The sequence below is a fragment of the Staurois parvus genome, unplaced genomic scaffold (assembly GCF_062004578.1).
Source record: "Staurois parvus isolate SC_StPar_1 unplaced genomic scaffold, SC_StPar_1.0 ptg000175l, whole genome shotgun sequence".
Lineage (NCBI taxonomy): Eukaryota > Metazoa > Chordata > Amphibia > Anura > Ranidae > Staurois > Staurois parvus.
In genome coordinates, this window is record NW_028317971.1 from 10,712,473 (window position 1) to 10,731,140 (window position 18,668).

At 42.9% G+C, this 18,668-nt stretch overlaps 1 protein-coding gene across 3 annotated transcripts in view; it reads left to right on the forward strand.

Annotated features, from left to right (window-relative positions):
* Positions 1-355: 355 nt before the first annotated feature.
* The window catches only part of IRF5 (interferon regulatory factor 5), a 68,175-nt gene continuing 49,862 nt past the window's right edge, over positions 356-18,668 (forward strand). Inside the window, exon 1 of one of the 3 annotated variants that reach the window (XM_089676952.1) lies at positions 356-589. The gene's annotated coding sequence lies outside the window, so the exon portion shown is untranslated. Of the gene's footprint in view, positions 590-10,029; positions 10,048-18,668 lie in introns of those variants that run through there. The other 2 variants (XM_089676953.1, XM_089676954.1) reach the window with 2 other exon arrangements.

Sequence of the window (18,668 nt, forward strand, 5' to 3'; positions counted from 1 at the left end):
GGAGAACATGCAAACTCCAGGCAGATAATGTCCTGGTTGGGATTGGAACCAGTGCTGCAAGGCAGAAGTGCTAACCACTAAAGCACTGTCCGGCCCAGTTCTGAATGTTAGTCCCTGCACTGTGCACAAGGATTTTCTGGTGCGTCTATAGTATACGGTGAACTTTTCCCCCTCTTAGCTGAGCACAGACACACCTGACCTGACTGAGCTGTGTACCTGCACACTCCAGAACACTGATCACAGCCCAGCACACTGCATGGAGGGAGGATCCATGTCACCTGAAACTCTGTCCTGCCCTCTTACTCCTCTCACCCTGACAAGAAGAATTTCTAACCAGGAAGTTCACCTCCCTCCTCCCCTTCTGCTTTCAGAGGCAGCTTCTGCTTTTTGTATTTTGTGTGTTCAGTCATCGTCTTGGAAGTGCTGTCCTTCCTTCCTTCCAGGGAGCTGGCTGGAAGAATGACTTCCCAGGAAAGTGGCCCTTTCTCAGCGTAGTAAAGCCAAGACACACCTGGAGAGCAGATCCTACGAAACTTTACACCTTGCTGGGCTCTGCATAGATCACCTGGGAAGTACAGTAAGTCCTACAGTAAGTGCCATTTGTTTGTTTTCATGAGCTGGGTCATTGTTATTATACAAAGTCAGTCAGGCGGATGCAGAGACCCATCACCTGTTCTGAGCCGCTTGTTGTTGTGTGTGCGTCCACCTTGGAGCTGTGTGCAGGCAGCCTATAGAAGTGGACGCAGACACAGCGGATGCATGGACACAGTTGCGTGTCCAAATTTGACATTTGGATAGAAGTAGGTGCAAAGACTCGAATGCAGACACTGTGCGTTCAGATCCATGCACTCACTTCTGCTTGCACCCTCCTGCAAACAGGAGGAGGCAATGTATTCACTATGGATCGCTTTTCAGAGGGGCTTCATGAGCTGCCAAACATATGAATGAGGCCCAAAGCCTTGTCCACATGGGCAAACTTAATTGTACGCCTGTGTGAGGGCTGTGTTTGCCCACCCAGGGGTGCAAAGGTGTACCCTACACTCCTGTACAGGCAGTCCCATTCATGTCAATTGGGATACAGTAGCTGCAAGGACCCAATTTGACAGCCGTGTGGGTGTATGTCCCCGAATGCAGAGTGTGCGTTCATGCACCCGTGTGGCTGTGAAATTGGGAGCAGTGGCAGTGTCCATGCAGCTGCTGTGTCCCAATTGACATGAATGGGATTGCCTACATGGGAATGCACGAAACACCTGTGTTGTGTTCAATCAGACGCAACACCTGGGGCTGCTAGAATATCAGAAGAGTTGCTGCATCTGATAGAATGAGTCACAGTTTGGCTGAAAATTTTCCACAGCCTTTGGTTTTTCAGTTGTAATTCATCGAGTCAGATGGTGCCCATGCGGTCACCCAAAGCTGGAATTCGAGCATTGTATGGGTAAAATAAAGGCAATTATACAGTCATATAGTAACGTGTGGTGATCTGTATTGTGAGATAAGTCTCTACAATGGTTCAGTTGTTCTTTATTATCCCTTTAGGGAGAACCTACCTATCCTTTAGAAAATTTTTCACCATCATTGCTCAAATAGTCCTATGTACGGACACCTAAAGCCTGGAGTGCGAAGTGCCTCTTCTGGTGGTACTAGCTGTCATAGTGGAAATTTCTAAGTTCTCTGCCCCCCCCTCCCATACCCCAAAGCTGTAATCTTCTGGTGCTGTATGGGTTAGTATCAGCCCTGGACCTGTGACAGGCACTCACCAAGAGTGACAACTATGTCCACAAAAGTAATCTATAACTGGAGGACATGGACCTTTCATTCATCCGCCTGTCCTCCATACACAGAGCGCTTTTCAGTCATGGAAGCTATAGTAAAGCTTCTATGAATGGAGGAGTGGTGGCAGAAAGGACAAAGTTGGCACTCTTGATAAGTCCCTGTGACAGGTCAAGCACTGGTATTAATATGGTATTAATATCCACAGCACCAGAAGATTGCAGCTACGGGGGGACAGAGGACTTCAGATTTTTTTCCATTGTAACAGACGGCACCAGTACAAGGGACATTCACAGACCATCAATTTTTTGTTTTTTTCACCATCATTGCTCAAATAGTCCTATGTATGGCCACCTAAATCCTGGTCTGCGAAGTGTCTCTTATGGTGGTACTAGCTGTCATAGTAGAATCTCGAAGTTCTCTGCCCCCCTCCCACACCCCAAAGCTGTAATCTTCTGGTGCTGTATGGGTTAATATCAGCCCTGGACCTGTGACAGGCACTCACCAAGAGTGACAACTATATCCGCAAAAGTGATCTATAACTGGAGGACATGGACCTTTCATTCATCCGCCTGTCCTCCATGCACAGAGCGCTTTTCAGTCATGGAAGCTATAGTAAAGCTTCTATGAAAGGATGGACAAAATTGGCACTCTTGATAAGTCCCTGTCACAGGTCCAGCGCTGGTATTAATATCCACAGCACCAGAAATTGCAGCTGCAGATAAGGGGGGACAGAGGACTTCAGATTTTTTCCATTATGACAGACGGCACCAGTACAAGGGACATTCACATTAAATAGAAGTATCACATTAAATGGAAGTAATGTCCATTGTGCTGATTTATTGATTTGTTTTTCATCTTACCTAAACTTAGGCTTTGATGTGTTGGCTGCTCCCTCCCTTGTTTATTCACTGAATGTCACTGCAAAGCATCTTGTGTCTTGAGCTATCCATAACTGACAGCTACAGCGATGAAGTGGTTACATGCAGCTGTCAGTTCTGTTAAGCCTCCAACATGTACTTGACTGTTTAGATGTTTTGTAGACCTTTTTAATAGTAGTTTTTTTATAGAATGAGATTTATGTTTTATGAGATTACATTGTAACGCAGTAATAAAACACAAACAGTGCTCTAATAGTGAAGAGAAGCAGCTATTTTAACAATATAATGCCTCATGCATACGATCACACTAGGGGCGTAGCGCATACAATTCTGGCTTTTGTCTGTGCCCAGAAAGCCCAGGTGCTATGTGCAGCTGCCCACAGATTTTAGTGTTACAAAACCCACAACAGTAAAATCAGTCTGTATATGGAGTAAAGCATGTTTCTTATACTCACTGTGGAACCTCTGCATGGTGTAAAAAAGATGTTTGATCCTGTCTTCTTTGATCCCCATTTTCCACTGTCCCCAATCCATCTGCTGATACTATAGAGCCATAGGAGGCACTCTGCATATGCTCAGTTTGATGTATATTGCTAGAAAGTTTTTTTTTTTTTTTTTTTTTTGGGGGGGGGGGGATGTTGCATGTGATCAGTACAGAGCCAATCAGCACTGTCCAGACAGAGGGTCAGGGGTCATGAAGCCTCATAGGACAGTCAGAGAAGGAAAACTCCTACAAGCTTTAATAAGTGCTCGTCCAGACACTGCCAGAAGTTACAAGACTGCTATATACTGCTGATGAGAAAAGATATTTAGCAGTTTATATTTACTAAAATAATTGCATTTTCATGTTCTGAGTACTGTGGAAGATCATATAGAGTGAATGCAGGGTCCTGGGTTTAGTAACACTTTAATGGTTGTATGCGGGTATATGCAGGTACTCGCAAATAGCACAAGGACATATTTCCTGAATGCAGACTTTTTGCGATTAGGGAATACATCCATATGCTATATGCAAGTTTAAGTGGGTACTGTGTGCCCCTGTAAATGAGGCATTAACAGGATTTTATTAATAAAAAGGTTTGATAAGTAATTATAGGAGGTCCTCTTATAAACATAAAACAAATAGATTATGGTAAAAACTAAGAACAAGAAAAAAGCATATAAAAATACAGAAATCAGTGAAAAGTACTTGCTAATAAAAGGTCCTCAGACAGTGTGAATGTGTTAGAAGAGCACTGGACCATAAACCTGAAGAGCAGTAAGGGTTGAGATCCAACTCAAGACAGCTCTGTGTCACTTGGGTGTCCTCAAGTGTCCCCAGAGTAGACAGAGAAATGTAGAAAAGGTGAAAGCACCAGAGTACTAATATGCATCCAGTCTATTTTTATTGTGCATGACAAAAAGGAGATGGTGTCTTATGTGATATAGAAGAAAAGTCTAACGAACTCATACAAGTATGGTGGCACTCTCATCTTTACTACTTTACTCAGACAGTGTGAAGACCATGTTAAAAATATCCAGTTCTAGCTCTTAATAATACTGTGGCTTCCTGTCCCTACAGTGGACCTGTGCTTTGCCCACACAGGTAAAAGAAACAGGTTCACATTAAAGCCTAAGTTTACCTACCAACAAAAAAAAATACAAAATAAGTGTAATGTGTTCCTTTTGTTTCAGTCTCCTAGTTCAGGAGAAATCTTCCATCCAGTTCAACCAGCTGGTTGAACAAAAAAAAAATGACCCATGTATGGCAAGCTTAAATATAGAGCTTTGTAAGCAACAATTTGGCGGAGTCATGGCATACAAAGGGCCCAAGGACTCACCATGTGACTACTTCTTTAACCAAGTTACAGAGGCAGCTGTTTGTTTGCTTAATGCAAAATGCTGATGTAGAGCCTAGAGGTGCAGCTGAGAATATGCCCAGATCTCTCATGATAGTACAGAGGCTGCCATCCACAAGCACAGTTCCAATGCAAATTGACAATTTGGCTTAGTCTAGTGGATGGCTTTTAGAAGGCATTTGCGCCCCCTGTGTGTTCTTTTACAATATATGGTTGTCTAAAGAGGGCTGCAACACTAAAGCATTGTCCGTAGGAAATACAGACCATGCATTATATCCCAGTCTGGTGACTGTCCTTTTGAGTGCTGGAGAAATTTTGTTCTTTTGCAGGTGTCTTTTTAGTCTTTATTGCTGAATAATAATACTCCAAAACAGAATCTGCACTCGGTGTGACAACAGCTTTCTAGTGAAAAATCCTTTCAGGAATGGGCATGCACATTACAGTCCCAGATCAGGTCTTACTCACAGGTTTCCTAGGATCCATCTGCCACCCAGCATCCACAGAACGACCATTAGTGCAGCAGATAAAAGATCCTTCTCCACAACAGGACTTCAGGACAGTGCCCTCCAGCATAAAATCCATTAGCAATCTCCTCCATGCCCTCCGCCCAGACTACATTCTTCTGTCTCGATAGCAGCAGCCCTAGGAACTGAAATCCTACCTGGAGAGGAAGGAACACTCTGGCAAGGTCTCTCAAACATTTATCACCTCCTCAGCCACCTTTTGGACACCCCTTCTGGGATTGGATGAAGAGTGGTAAATATTCATGCTGGCTATTTGAAGCTCCCTGCACTATATACTGATCTCTTCTTCCAGAAGCACGTGAGAAAAATCAAACACCCAGGAAACCCTGAACAGACTAAACAATTAATTGCTACACCATTGGTTACAGTAAAGCCAAAAACTAAATTAAACCTACCAGCCTAACTAAAGGAGGGTGCTACATTGACAAACCAATTTCCCTGATATTGAAGATTTTTGTTCTTGTGACATTTAAAGGGATATTGAGGAGTTCAATGTGTGAATGATTTAAAGCAAACCTGAAATGCAATTAAAGTACTTAACACTGTCAACATATAGCATGTGTCTTCGTTTGCCCACATCTCAGGTCCATCTTACAACTCAACACCCTGGGTGCCCTGCTATGTACATGTTGACCCAGCCCTCAGGCTGTGGCACCCTACTAAGCCTTACTGTTGACCAGTGAGGTCTCCTATAACAGTGGACCTCAGGTAAGGCTGGCTTTTTGTCACTAGATCTTGTAGACAAACAGCATTTGGTGCCTTAATTACCACCTGTCTGCTACCATCCTCTCTTTTACAGAGGACATTTCCTTGTTTTACTTGTCCTAATTTTCTTAGAATAGGGTGGTAATGTTTATTGAAGCTTTATGAGATTATTGCCACTGGTGATGGAAAAAAACCTCATCTTTGTCTCTGCCACATGTAGACACATATCACCTGTGCCTCATGGTTAACCCAGCCCTGCTGTTAGGTCAGTAATGGAATCTGGGATGTGGAAAGGAGCAGAGCCAGACTCTGAACTGAGAAGCTGGGTTGATATATACTTACCAAAGAACCTCACAAATCAGGGGAACTTGGGGTGTTGTAAAACTGTACCAATGTGCAGCTCCATGGAGGTGCCTGCTATGTATGGACAGCCACAAGTTAGATACTTAAATTGCATTTTGGATTTGCTTTAAGCCTGTCATTTGGGATTATATGGTATGCATATATTGCCGCACACTGTACCCAACTCCGGTGTGAAGTAAACGAAAGACAGGTTTCAGCTCAAATCCCCGCCCATTGGTCATGCCCCTCTGATATGTTTCATCCACAATGGTGTAATCGTAGAGGATAATGTGTCAGAGGGACGTGACCAATGGGCGAAAATTTGAGTTGAAGCCTATATATTATTAAGTGTTCTTGCATGGCAACACCACTTACTGTTATCTCACATATATATTCTTATTATTATAGCCAAATTTTCCACCCTAATTCCTCCCACAGTTTTTACACTACATAGACAGTAATATACCGAAACGTGCGGATTGTTCCCGATTGGTGTGCTATTACTTTGTGGAACGTTTCGTCGAATGGTTCACAAAATATCAGCGTTTTTGTGGTGAAATTGGTCCCATAGGAATGAATGGCGGAATGTTCAAAACTAGAGTGGGAGCTGACAAAAGCTAGAGTGCGAGCTGAAAAATCAGGACATGATTTCTAAACTGCCATCACTCCCTCATTTTCAAGCCCACCTACACAAATTATATCAAAACGTTCAGCTATCCCTGCTGCCACTAAAAATGTCCACGGCTAAGCCATAGTCCAGATAGCTTTCACAATATGCCTCCCATTGACATTCATTGAAACTGCACTCTAGCCACCTCAAATTTGAAGGGCAATTTCTAAACTGTGACTGTGCCTTCATTAATATTTCAGACACATACTATGCATCAAAATGTAGGTCTGGATCTTATGATTCTCACAATATAAAGCTCTTCGCTGTAGGATTTATAGTTTTTAAAACTATGACCATTTGAAGACGCCAATACTCTGTCCAGTCCAACCTTTTCACAGTTACTCCAGCCACTCCAACCACACAACAGTTACTCAAGCCACTCCACCCAGTTACTCCGCCAACTCCAGTTGTAGACTACTGGTGGAGGCAAGAACACTTCCCACAATTTCCCCAGAAATTGTAGCTTTTCTAGTTATTATTATTATTATACAGGATTTATATAGCGCCAACAGTTTGCTCAGCACTTTACAATATAATGGGAGACAATACAGCAATGATACAGTTCAATACAAGAGGGATAGGAGGGCCTTGCTCCTTGGAGCTTACAATCTAGGATATATATATGAATACAGTGTGTGGCGATACTTGTGTGCTTTATTGGGGACAATTCATCGTGTGAGATTTTACCGCATCCGAGTATACGGTAAGATAACTCGCATCATTTTTAAAAAAAACCCTCTGTAATTCACTAAGAAACACTCCTTAATATCTCACATGCATTATATTTCCGAATTATGTGGTAATTACTGCATGAAGCAGTATATGCGGTGCGGTAAATTATCGCAAACATATTGCATAACTGTCACATCCTGTCACATACCACTTAGATATTAAGAAGTGGTAACTTTTCCTGTTGCGGTAGATATGCACCTTTAAAAGATGGTGCAAAAAAGCAGTGTGTGTACAGTCAATTGCACCAAGCACATCTGGGATTCCGTCAATCTGATAAAAAACATTTATATTTGATCCCACTCTTGACGAGATTCCAGAAAGTTAAAATATTTGGGTGCTATTACACAGAAACCGTGCAATATATAGGTGATGAAATGGGGAAATGATGCCTGCGAAATTCCTACTATCTCGCTACCATCTGATAGGACGCTTTCCCGAAAAAATGTAATCCAGCCAACTATTTAGTCATGGCTGGTATGGCTTGGTTGAGGGCTCAAGGTAACCTATGAGTTGGGCACAAAGCTCCATAATTAGTGCCTGGGATAACCGGAAGTTATGGAGGGTATCCGCATCCATGTAATTATCCAGCAATGTGCACTCCTTAAAGCATCTTTCATTTAAAATTACCTCTCTTTATCTTCCCCTCTTCCTCTTCTGCATTTCTTTAATTCCACTTTCCCGCCTTTGTTTTTGAACCCATCCCTGACCCCCTGAACTGGGTCTGACAATTCCCATACTTATCTCAAGCCTGGACCACTACTTAGTTACTGCATGTATTTATTTATTTCCTTTTATGAATTGACTTTAGTGCCTTTTAATGCTGTATTTATCGAGCCTTTTTTTCTGTTTGCGGCAAATACCACTAGTGAATTTAAACTTTCAGTATAGCATGCGATACATGGTCACGTGACCAACAGAAGGCATGTGATAACTTTTAATGAATTGTCCCCATTGTATCTTAGATTGAGACGTGCTTTGTCTTTGGCATTACCTGAATACATAGTGTAAATAGGAGAGGCCTCAGTAGTAGAGAATTAACACAGTCAGTTTATTGTAAAAGGAGATTGGATACCGCTGTATACCACTCCATAATGCAAGCTGCATTTTATATCCCATTCTTAAAATACCAGATGCAGTGTAGAGCCTCTAATGTCCGAAAGAAGAGTGGATAAAATAAACAGGCTGCCGCACTCCAATGATATCACACAGGTTGGTTTATTGGAACTAACAACCACAAAAACAGTCCTCACCCACTGGGCTTCCTCTCTGACTCATTTCACCCAACATGACATTTTATTGAGTTACATACAAGTAAGCCCAGTTGGGTGAAATGCATAGAGGAGTCCCGTCAGGCAGGGACTGTTTTTATGGTTGTTAGATCCAATAAACCACAATCCATGTGACATCACTGGGGTGCAGCATCTGTTTTGTTTTTTCTTTTTCTACCTGTGTGTTTGGAGACAGTGTGGGAGGACTCTGCTTGGAGTGGAGGAGAAAATCATCACACATCCTTTGGAAGAGAGGGCGATTACATGACTTTTATAGGTCATGGGAAGGGGATTTCTCCTTCATGTTTTTTTTTATATATTTTTTTTAAATAATTTGAATGGCACTCCACTTGTTTTGGAGTTCCACAGAAAACAGAACACAATGCAAGTTTGTAATACATATTGTTGAGTTTTAGAAATGTGCAGTGTTTTCTTTTCAAGCAAGGCTATGGTCGTGGTAAGGCCTTACCACTGCTTTATAAATAGAGGTGTAATGCTGATGGCACGCAGGAGACTCTACCACTAGCAATCTTGCTGCTGAAAATTTGTAAGTCCTCGTCCACCTGGGTGTACTACAGCGTAGAGTGCGAGGTCCGATTTTGCCTGCATGGAAAGGCACAGGTGTTCCATGCGTCTCCGTGCTGACAGTCTCCTTCATACCACTCAAGGGACACAGCTGCTGCTCCCAATTCGACAGCCGTGTCCCATTTGACATGAATTGGATTCCCTGCACAGGACACCTATGCAAATGCAATAAAGGGCTGTCGAATGAGTGTTCGCTGTAGTACGCTCATGTGAACAATGCCTAAGAGTCTGCTTGTTTGTCCCTATGAAATCGCTCTTCCATAGCTGAAACAGTTTGATGTCGCTCTCATTTCTAGCGACCAAGATTCATCAGTGTTCAGTCCAGTGACCGTGACATCTCGCTTCATGTGACTACAGAGGTGGAGATTTCACACAAGCAGTGTGACCTTGCCGCTGCCAAATTGTCTCTAGTGGCAGAATCGCCTGTGTCATCAGTCTAAGCCTAATGTCTGTCTACATTTGTTTGTGTGTCTCAGAGCATTTACAGGAAATATCGCTTTTTCTACAGTGGGTTCATATCTTAACTGCATTAGTCAGGTAGTACAATTTAAAAATATTATTCTTTCATTGATAGTGCATTCCCGATTAAAGCATAAGTTCCTCTTTTTTTTTTTTTTGTTTTACAGAACAGAATGTGCATCTGAAAGTTGGGAAGTTCAGAATGTTTTCATGATGCTTTTTTTTTTTTGTTTTGCACAAATGTAATTGTTTCATTTTTGACGAACATGTAAGGTAAATAATTAAGAAAAGTGTATTTTTTTTGGGGGGGGAAAGGATAAGTGCACCTTATCTACACACTGATTCACTTAAGCAAAGCTTCTCATGAAAATGCCAGGTAGGAGCACTACTCCAAAGGGTCTCTACCCCTGGGAACCTCAAGTGGGAGCTGTACTCCAAATGGTCTCTATCCCTGGGAATGTTAGGTGGGAGCTCTACTCCAGATGGTTTCTACCCCTGGGAACCTCAAGTGGCAGCTGTACCCCAAATGGTCTCTACCCCTGGAAACTTCAAGTGGGAGCTGTACCGAAAATGGTCTCTATCCCTGGAAACCTCAGGTGGGAGCTCTACCCCAAATAGTCTCTACCCCTGGGAACCTCAAGTGGGAGCTGTACCCCAAATGGTCTCTACCCCTCGAAACCTCAGGTGGGAGTTCTACGTCAAATGGTTTCTACCCCTGGGAACCTCAGGTTGGAGTTCTACCCCAAATGGTTTCTACCCCTGGGAACCTCAGGTGGGAGTTCTACCCCAAATGGTCTCTACCCATGGAAACCTCAGGAGGGAGTTCTACCCCAAATGGTCTCTACCCCTGGAAACCTCAGGTGGGAATTCTACCCCAAATGGTCTCTAACCCTGGAAACATCAGGTGGGAATTCTACCCCAAATGGTCTCTACCCCTGGGAACCTCAGGTGGGAGTTCTACCCCAAATGGTCTCTACCCCTGGGAACCTCAGGTGGGGGTTCTACCCCAAATGGTCTCTACCCCTGGAAACCTCAGGTGGGAGTTCTACCCCAAATGGTCTCTACCCCTGGAAACCTCAGGTGGGAGTTCTACCCCAAATGGTCTCTAACCCTGGAAACCTCAGGTGGGAGTTCTACCCCAAATGGTCTCTAACCCTGGAAACCTCAGGTGGGAATTCTACCCCTGGGAACCTCAGGTGGGAGTTGTACGTCAAATGGTCTCTACCCCTGGAAACCTCAGGTGGGAACTGTAGCCCAAATGGTCTCTACCCCTGGAAACCTCAGGTGGGAACTGTAGCCCAAATGGTCTCTACCCCTGGAAACCTCAAATGGGAGCTATACCCCAAATGGTCTCTACCCCTGGAAACCTCAAGTGGGAGTTCTACCACAAATAATCTCAAGGTGGACATACTGATACCTGTGCTACCCCTAAGGCTTCTGAATGCAAGAGGGGCTGCCCGGCATTATAATGGTGAGACCCATCAATGCCGTAAGAACACAAGTAGAAAGCAGGCCTATGCCCCCTACATTTTAGTCAGAGCGTATGTCTTGGGGCTGGTTACGGGCTTCTGTTGATGGCATCAGTTTGAGACACATCTTCAAAATTCATTGCCAGCTGAAATTGATCTGCAATTTTCCTTCTGACCCACATTTGTATGGGAATGCAAAACCCCCTTCAAAGTGAACATGGGTCCAAAGTGCTTCGGTGACGCAATGAGGGATAAACATGCAAAAACTCCCACAAAGCTTAACTGTAGCCAAACATTTTCTTTTTTTTTTGTCTTGGTGGCCATGTTATAAGGAAACCAAAAATGATGGGAAATCCAACATTGTACAGTTTTCACCAGAACAGAAGGATAGGGAAAGCCTTCTTGTAAGGGCATATGTTCTAGTGACAACTCCAGTAATGGGAATTTTTCCACATTTAGGAGAGATTTTCTCTAATGATCGCAAAAAAGAAAAAAAAAAAAACAAGAAGGTTGCTAACATTTCCCTCCGAATAAATTAAAATGATTGCCTAAAGATACTTTAAGACAAAAATGTAAACTTTCATTGTTTTCGAGTTACTGCACTCAAAAATGTAGCATGTTAAACCAGTTCTGTTTATAGTCACTAGTGTTGAATGTTGGAGGTAAAGACCTACTTTTACAGTGACTATAGCCAGGTATGTTCTTTTTAGGTTTTGCTGTTGACGGCTCCCAATATCTCTATTATTCTGCAGTCTCAAGCATATGTGTGGTCTGTCATAATATCCTTCAGATTTACAGCAGGGGTTCACTGGATTACTTAGAGCTGTGATCTCCTGTGGCATTGTACAAGTGCTAAAAGGAAAAGTAAATTATACAGACAGGTTAAAGCCAAGGAAAGGCCTAACTATAACTTTTATTAAAAATGTTCCCTCCCCCCTACCTATCTTGCCTAACCCGTATAAAAAGATTTGTGTTGTTACCTATTTTCAGTCCATTCATAACATTGACATACAAAGCCATTCATAACGCTGCCCCAAACTACCTCACTGACCTGATACCCAAATACCACCCTACCCGTACTCTTTGCTCCTCACAAGACCTCCTACTTTCTATCTCCCTGGTCTCCTCCTCCCACGCCCGACTGCTGGACTTCTCCAGGACTTCCCCCATCCTCTGGAACTCACTACCTCAGTCCATCAGACTGTCACCTACCCTCCTCACCTTTAGGCACACCCTGAAAACCCATCTCTTCAGGGAAGCCTACCCCACACTCACCTAACAGCCGATCTTCTACAACTCCATCCCCCACAGCCACTTCCTCCTGTACCACTATCTCCTCCCTCTTAGACTGTAAGCTCGAAAGAGCAGGGCCCGCGTACCCCACATGTAATGTTTTGTTACTGTATTGTCTCATGTACTGTCCCCCACTATAATGTACAGCACTGAGCAAACCTTTTGGCACTATATAAATACTGTATAATAATAATATTAATAATTGCGGTCTGGTCACGTGATCCTGCAGCTGCCCTGTGTCAGTGCTGCAGGGGAGAGGAGGGAGTACTGACAATAGGAAAATATAAGTGACATCATGTCTCCCAAAATTCACAGCCATTGTGGAGCGCTCCACACAGAGCTGAAGGATCACATGACCGGACCAGGGTGGTTACCTGAAAATAGGTAAGTACATAAATCTTTTTTTCTATAATTTATAGGTTAGACAGCATAGGTGAGGGGAAGGGACAATTATAATAATAGACATAGAGTTTACTTCCACTTTAAAGCTGAACTCCAGGCACATTAAAAAATTTCATATATTCATTAAAATCATTAAAATATCAGATAGTATATGATTGTGTAATTTATATAATGTTGTATTAATCCCCTACACAGCAGGACTGGGAGATGAAGGGTTAGTATTATAAGATACTAAGGCCTGTGGGGAGGTGCAGCGTAGCAGGTGGGAGACCACTGGTTGGGGAAAACACTCAGAGTTCAGTCAAAGGCAGAGATGCAGTGGGGAGGGATGCACCGACAGGGTCTGTTTCAGAAGGTGAAGTGCGGCCTAGCCAGTCTGGTTCCAACAGGGGAGGCTTCCTTGAGGATAGCGGATCCCTAACCTGTTCCTCTTCATCGGGAATCTTTCCCTGCCACTAGTCAATTTCCCTGTCAGATGGGGTCTCCCTCCCTACACTACCCACTTTGCAAAAGCGCGCCAAAACTTTCCCTCAAGATGGCCATCAGGGGTCACATGGATGCAGCGTAGTCAAACAGTATGACCAAGGAAACCATAGAGAAACCAGGTTTTTCCTGGATTCCTATCCAGGCTGTGATGACATTTGTTTGAGTGCCCCCTACAGTGGAGTAATAGACTGCTCCAGCCTACAGGCCTCATGCACACTGAGTGTTTGTTTAGCCCCTCTGAACACCAGAACTCCTGGAAGGAGAAAAAGCTGTGTATTGCACATATGTTTACATGTGGTTTAATTGCGTTTAGGCGCATGAAGCATTTGAGCATTAATGAATTCCATTGTCCAGAATATTATTCTATTCTGGCCATTGGAATGCATTATCACTCAATTCGCCTTTGGTGGTTTTTTGTTTTTTTTTCTGCCTGTAAATGCTCCTCTTCTAATATGCTTATAAATGCCTATTTGTGCATGGACATACAGGCGTACATAGTGGTGCTTTCACAAGCTGAAAAAAGTACCAAATACCTGTAGAAGTGGTGTTTTTAAATGCAGGTTCTGATGCCGTGCACATGTGCTGTCAGGAAAAATGCAGCTGCATAAAGTGTTACTAAATATTTGGGGGAAAACTGTTCATTTAAAAAAAAACTTTTTGTTTGGGAAGATATTGGTGTCTTGGCATGAGTGTGTGTGGATGTACTAACTGCATTCCACAATGCATACTAAAACATCACCTGATATTCATCAAATGAGACTCATTATTCTAAAATGACGCATCATAAAAAAAAGTCATTAAACAAAGGAAAGCTTCATGCAGGTCACATGGTGGAATTCCCATGTTACACTAATTCTGGATATCTGTAATTGTTGGGAGTCTCCATAAGGACTAAAAATAACACTTCTTTCGTCAGGCTGATTCTCGTCATCTTGTGCTATTATAGAAACCAGCAAGAACTGATTTGCATTATTAGCCCATATAAAATGACATCACGTTCCCAATAAAACACCAATACACAGCCTCTGTGGCTGACAGTCTGGGAGTTGTGCCTACCAGAAAGGTTGCTTTATGTAAGGATATGTGTGGTGTGATAGAACCATCCATAGAAAACTTTGCATCTATGAAGGTAAATTCACAGCAAGCTATTCTGCACTTCTGGATGTAGGGCCAATCATATGCCAATCAGTGAGGTCCAGCAAAGTTTGATCAGGCTTCCAAATCTGGATTGACACATTTTAGGGCTGAACTCTAGGAAGATATACAAAAACACATCAATGCAATTGTATAAGCATTAATACATCATTAAATGTATTTTCAAATTCAAGCAGTGTAAGCGCCTGAATTTGACCTGGTATTAGCCCTTTGAGGTCCCTGTACAGCAGGGCTGGAATGTTAGAGGAAAAAGCAGCACAAGGAGCCAATCCGTTCATGTGCTGAGAAGAAGCATTCTGAAAGGAGGAGAAAGAAGAGTGACAGAGACATAAGCTGATCACTGTGCTGCTACTCCTGTCACTAGCCAATCACAGGCTGGGGGGAGTTCAGGATGACATGGGCTCAAAAGAAGTGGGTTGAATGAATGCCCATTAGACTACACTTAAGAGCAGACAACAGTACCACAGTTTAAAAAGCTGTATTTTTTTATTTTATCTTTTAATAGACTTTAATTAAGTGTTCTTGCATGGCAAGATCACTTACTGTTATCTCACATATATATTCTTATTATATTAGCCAAATTTACCACCCTAACTCCTCCCACAGTTTTTACACTACATAGACAGTAATATACCAAAACGTGCGGATTGTTCCCGATTGGTGTGCTTTGTGGAACGTTTCGCCGAATGGTTCACAAAATATCGGTGTTTTTGTGGTGAAATTGGTCCCATAGGAATGAATGGCGGAATGTTCAAAACTAGAGTGGGAGCTGACAAAAGCTAGAGTGTGAGATGAAAAATCAGGACATGATTTCTAAACTGCCATCACTCCCTCATTTTCAAGCCCACCTACACAAATCTTATATAAACGTTCAGCTATCCCTGCTGCCACTAAAAATGTCCACGGCTAAGCCATAGTCCTGATAGTTTTCACAATATGACCATTTGTTTGCAACTCACGCCGCCCATTGACATTCATTGATACTGCACTCTAGGCACCTCAAATTTAAAGAGAAATTTCTAAACTGCGACTGTGCCTTCATTTTTCATATTTCAGGGACATACTATGCATCAAAATGTAGGTCTGGGTCTTGTGATTCTCACAATATACAGCTCTTCGGTGTAGGATTTATAATTTTTAAACTACAACCGTTTGAAGATGGCAACTGCCAGTGAAGTGAGCAAGTTGGAGCAGTTTGTTTTTAACCACTCTTCTCTGCCCTTGCTGTAGAGTGAGTTGCCATAGGAACCCAGGTGTGTGAGCAGGCAGCAGAGTGACAAAAGCGAGAGTGTGTTTTGTAGACTATTGGTGGAGGCAAGAATACTTCACACAATTTCCACAGAAATTGGAGCTTTTCTAGTTTTTATCTTGTTATTTCTGGCTGACACGTCATATTCGCTCTTTTGAAACTGCTTTTAAAGATTAAACCAGAATTGTAAATGTGAAAGGCTGTTGGGTGTTGTGGTTTCTAGTCAGGGATGTTCAGCTTTATGTACTTCCCTTTTCATTTCTGGATGCTGGTTTAGTCCAGATGTACTTGTATAAATACAGTGGGGAAGTCCCTTTATGTATTTGCAAGTCCTACTGCTATCATGTGAGAACAGGCTTTATATCATCTTTTCTCAATTATGGGGCATGTGGTTGTAAAATCCATTCGGGGGAGTAATGATACTCATTCTTCTATTTATTCTCTATAGCCGTGTTCTCAACTTTTTTCCAGTCAGGGCGCCCTTGAAAATAATTTTTATTCTCGAGGCACCCTAGTTAAACGTTGGTTCACACTACTGCATGTTGGGGAATGCACGCAAAATCGTATGTATTCCCAACATACACACAAATGCATTGCTCTTTAGCAGATGCATAAGGGTGTGATCAGAGGAGGGCTGACAACTCATGGAGCCCCCGGGTAAAAAGGGATGATGGGGCCCCTGTGTTCTCGCCCAAAATCAAACCACACCCAAAAAAGCCTATGAAAGGTACCAGGGGCATCTCATGGGGCCCCCTACTGACCCTGGACCCTCGGGCAGTGCCCAAATGGTCAGTCCGCCCCTGGGTGTGACTAATTCCTAATGTTACCCCCCTGCATTAGCAAATGCAGTGTGTTATCGGTGTGGTGCAAGCACAAGAGAGTGGTTTAGGGGCCAGTTCACGTTCACGCCAGAACGCGGTACAGGAAAGGAGTGCTCCATGTGCATTTTGATGTTCCAAACAATCAGAAAGGGGATTCATCTAAGAAAATGACTTTACCCCAGCAATTTTATCCCTGTACCTTTTGTAGAATATCAGTCTGTCCCTGATGTTTTTTCCCGGAGAGCAGTGGCTTCTTTGCTGCCCTTCTTGACACCAGGCCATCCTCCAAAAGTCTTCCCCTCACTGTGCGTGCAGATGCACTCACTCCTGCTTGCTGCCATTCCTGCACTGGTGGTGCCCCAATCCTGCAGCTGAATCAACTTTAGGAGATGGTCTTGGCGCTTGCTGGACTTTATTGGGCACCCTGAAGCCTTCTTCCTGACAACTGAACCTCTCTTCTTCAGGTTCATGATGATCTGATAAATGGTCTATTTAGGTGCAATCTTAGTAGCAGCAAAATCCTTGTCTGTGAATCCCTTTTTGTGTAAAGCAATGATGACTGCACGTGTTTCCTTGCAGGTAACCATGGTTAGCAGAGGAAGAACAATGAGTTCAAGCACCTCCTTCCTTTTAAAGCTTCAAGTTTGTTTTCTAACTCAGTCAGCATGAAAGAGTGATCTCCAGCCTTGTCCTCATCAACCCTGACACCTGTGTTAAGGAGAGAATCACTGACAAGATGTCAACTGGTCCTTTTGTGGCAGGGCTGAAATGCAGTTGAAATGTTTTTTTGGGGGATTAAGTTCATTTTCCTGGCAAAGAGGGACTTTGCAATTGACTGTAATTCATCTGATCACTCTTCATAACATTCTGGAGTATATGTAAGTTGCTATCATAAAAACTGAAGCCGCAGACTTTGTGAAAGTTAATGTGTGTCATTCTCAAAAACGTTTGGCCACGGCTGTACACAACTACTAGTAGGATAGTGGATGTCCAATGGCAAAAAATAGATTTGAGAAAATCTATATTGCATATATCGTGTGGTTAGAGAGATCACTTCTGTGGAACACTCCAGCTTGCATGAGAAGTGTAACTTTCATAACTGGGAAGTAGAAAGGGGATTAAGTGATTTGTAACGCCAGCAAAATACTAATAGTCATGAGTTGAATCAAATTTGCATGTTGCTGCAACTGTTCTCTCACATGTGAATCCCCTAGAAAACAGTTACTCAATGAATCTGCATTGGAAGAGATATCAAAATGAAACTCATTTATTTTTAAAGATCTGATACACAGTATTCTTTTGAGGAGATGCATGTGTTTTTAGCTACACATTAAATTTCAAGGGAGTACAGGTGATAAACATATACCAAGGATTGCTCAGCGCATAACAAGGGGTCCACAGAAAAGCAAAGTGTATTGTACTGCAAAGAGCCATATAGTGGCCTGAGCAGGTTTAAGCTACATAAACTGTAGATTTAGTAAACCCAACACTTCATATTCCTGATATGTGCCTGCTGTACCATGTGCTTATATGAAAACGTTTTCTGTTATCTTTGCATTGCTACCTTTGTGTGAAATCCATGGTGTTTCTGCCAGTCCCTCGGCTTCCCTAATAAAAACTGACCACATTAGGTAGAAGAGCACAGCGTGGTCAGTTCTCTAGGCATGCTGAGAACTTAGCCAATGGTCAGACTTTTGCTGACATGTTTTACAGCCATTCACTGGGATGATCAGTGTGCTGCTGCTTCTCCTCCCCTAGCTCTTTGAGTGCCTTATGCAGCTGAGAACAGAGGATATGTGATCACTTAACCATTTTTCTGCTGCCCTATAGCAGAAATGCTGCTACAGGGCAGCAGGGGTGTGCAAAATCATGTGTGTGTATATATACGTGATTTTGCATTTCTGGGTATGTGCGTGCCCTACTCACACCACCATTCGCAACCTTGGCTGTCAATCACCGGGTCCCAGCCAGTGATTACTCACTGGCACCCAGTGATTGCCGAGTATTACCAATGGGGGA